Source organism: Bombus terrestris, unplaced genomic scaffold (assembly GCF_910591885.1).
Source record: "Bombus terrestris unplaced genomic scaffold, iyBomTerr1.2, whole genome shotgun sequence".
Lineage (NCBI taxonomy): Eukaryota > Metazoa > Arthropoda > Insecta > Hymenoptera > Apidae > Bombus > Bombus terrestris.
The window spans coordinates 457,872-460,601 of record NW_025963548.1 but is presented as its reverse complement, the minus strand read 5'-3'; the positions used below and the strand labels follow the sequence as shown (position 1 = coordinate 460,601).

Sequence of the window (2,730 nt, the reverse complement as noted above, 5' to 3'; positions counted from 1 at the left end):
GAACGCTATGCTACAGCTAAATTAAATCATCAAGCTGGATATTTCTCCGTATTCCTGCTAACGTCGTTGTGTTTAATCGAGCTGATTTTGCGCAAGAGAGCGTGTAACACATTACAGAAGAAAAATAAATATTTGATGTCGGCGAGATATCGTGGACAATAAAAAAAAAAATACTATCGAGAGAGCGGAAGGCGTTAATAGTAAAAACGTGGAGGAGATATTGCGTGAAAAGGCTTGGAGCTTTTCATAGGATGTTCTTCGTTGCTCAAACACTACCAAACAACTTCTTTATACACTGTGAAACTATCATCTTCCATATTCATCTGATTGTTCAAAGGAAAAATATGAAATAGCTAAACAAATGACGAAATTTATCGAGTACTATTTTTCATGTATATACAAATATCGTTCTAGTTTTTGGAATTAATAAAGGAATAGTAGCGATCAAGAAAGTGTTATTTCTATGAAGAACGAGAAAATCGGAATGTCAATTCCGATTCGGCCATTTTAAAAGGACTTACGTATGTACGACGTCCAGCAGGGAAAGTGCCGCGACTCTTCGCCAGGAATGGCGAGGTCGAGAAAGGCGAAAGGAGAGAAGAAGAGGAACTGTGAGACTCTCTGTGGAATTTTGTAAGAGCCGTACATAATCCATAAACGCGCCTGCCAGGCAGAAGCCGTGCGAAAGGAGGAAAAACGCTCACGCAATGAGGTCCATCCGTGCTCCAGTTCTGGATGAAATTGCAAAGTGGGATTCCATGGCTCAAAGAGGATTCTTTTAAGGGGTATTCTAGTCTACAAATTTGAAAAAATCGAAAATTTATTCTTCATATTTCCAAAGAATAGACATTCAAGAATATGCCCTTAAAAGGATTTTTCAAAATTTCAATTATTTTATAAGTTACAGCCATTTTTGTGACGCGGCATCTGCTCCGGTCCGACTGGAACAAATGAAAAATAGACGGTAGACCCTGCCTGAGTAACTACGTATGAATACTTAATGAATTGTATTTTATCCCTTTTTAATGTATCTTTAATTCTCTAATTCAATTGGAACGATGTTTAGGTTCTGAAACCCAAAATAACAACGAATCGTTAAATTCGTTAAAATGGACTTTTGCTCCGAAGCACACCCAGGCAGGAACGCAGACAATTCAAATTTCCACTTTCCTCGCAGTATATATTTTAAAGCCAATCGCACGGAGATTTTCATCCAATAAACCAATATCTGATCTCTTTTACATGTACTTTTCTAAAAGAAATGAATACTTTAACGCGAGCATAAAAAGCTCTTCGTCTTCGCATTGAAATGATAAAAATATTCCAAGTAATTTAATATTGAAAATTTATATGTTAATTCTAAATAATGTAAGATTAGGATTTAATACGATAATAATTCCCGATCATTTTAATACAACAATTTTAAACAACGTAGAATTCGAATTTCTTTCTCAACTTTTTCACTCTCGAAGCTCATAACGAACTTTTGTCCACGAGAAACACGTAATTGGACGATCTATCAGATCCGGAGAAGTCGCAGCCTGTGAAAGGAGAGAAAAACGCGGGCACGATGATGCACAATGCGGTCTGCTCGGCCAATTATGGGAAGAAGATTTGTCGAGCAGCCGGCTCGCGGTAAAATGTGCGCGTTTACAATGGCCCTGTCTGTTTTACTTTCGCTAATCCCGTTTCTGCGCCACAAGCTTTTGAGCCTAATACAGATTGCTCAACATATGGCTGATGTCTTCATTAACGCGACAACGGATGCGTTTTTTAACGAGCTTCTTATAGCAAGATACGTCGCCTTCTATAATTATGGGACCTGGTAACAATACTGCTACCGACAATTGTATCGACACTTTCCGTTGGTTTCATCCGTTGCGTGTAACTCGATTTTTCTTGTGATATTTTTTAAAATACTGCCATTTTTCTTATACAGAGACGTTGATTAATGTTAATGCGTTAATTAAATTTTTACACCGATCAAAAGACTGAAAAAATAACCGTGTATTACAAACGATGAAAATCATAAAATATAACAGAATTACTTTGCAATCATTCTTTTGAAAGAATGATAAACAAGTTAAATAGACGACTGATCTAAGGATAACAAACCAGTGAAGTTCGGTGACGATGCTATCGCAGAGCAAAAACTATTGCTGAGTGTTGGTCGCCTAGTGAGGTCGCTTGTGGGTGGAAAGGAACGTTGAACGTGAAAAAAAACCCGACCTTCCCATTTTTACCTTGTGCAGTAATAATCATAAGGAACGTCTCGACTTGCATATATTTTATAACAATTAAGGGCCCTAATGGTAAAATATAAATGTTTAGTTTTATAACAGTTCCTTAGGATTATTGTGGTCCAGCTAATTATATTTGCATAGCTAATGGCCGCCTCGACCGGGGAATGGATTCTGAGTCACTGGACGTAACAATAGATAAATATAGAAAATACCTAAAATACAGTAATCATAATATAGTATTTGATGAGCGAAGAAAATCTCTACATTTTTATTCAAGTCTATTTATTCAATTACGTCGATAAACATGTTGATGAGTTGCATAAACAACTATGATCGATAGATAACAAACTTGCACAACATTCTCTCACAGGTTTTGAAAAGAAAAACAAAGAAGAACGGAAGAAATCAAGAAAGTTCCAGGAATATCTCTTTCCTCTTCCTCTTTTCTTCAAATTATATCTTTAGCGGTTCTAATGGTTTCTGGTAT

General features: G+C 36.6%; 1 long non-coding RNA gene across 1 annotated transcript; it reads left to right on the top strand.

Annotated features, from left to right (window-relative positions):
* Positions 1-316: 316 nt before the first annotated feature.
* Positions 317-1,651, top strand: LOC125386941. The gene is made up of 3 exons (XR_007227546.1): positions 317-785; positions 908-987; positions 1,067-1,651. It is a non-coding gene; the product is annotated as an uncharacterized LOC125386941 (long non-coding RNA).
* The last annotated feature ends 1,079 nt before the right edge of the window (positions 1,652-2,730 follow it).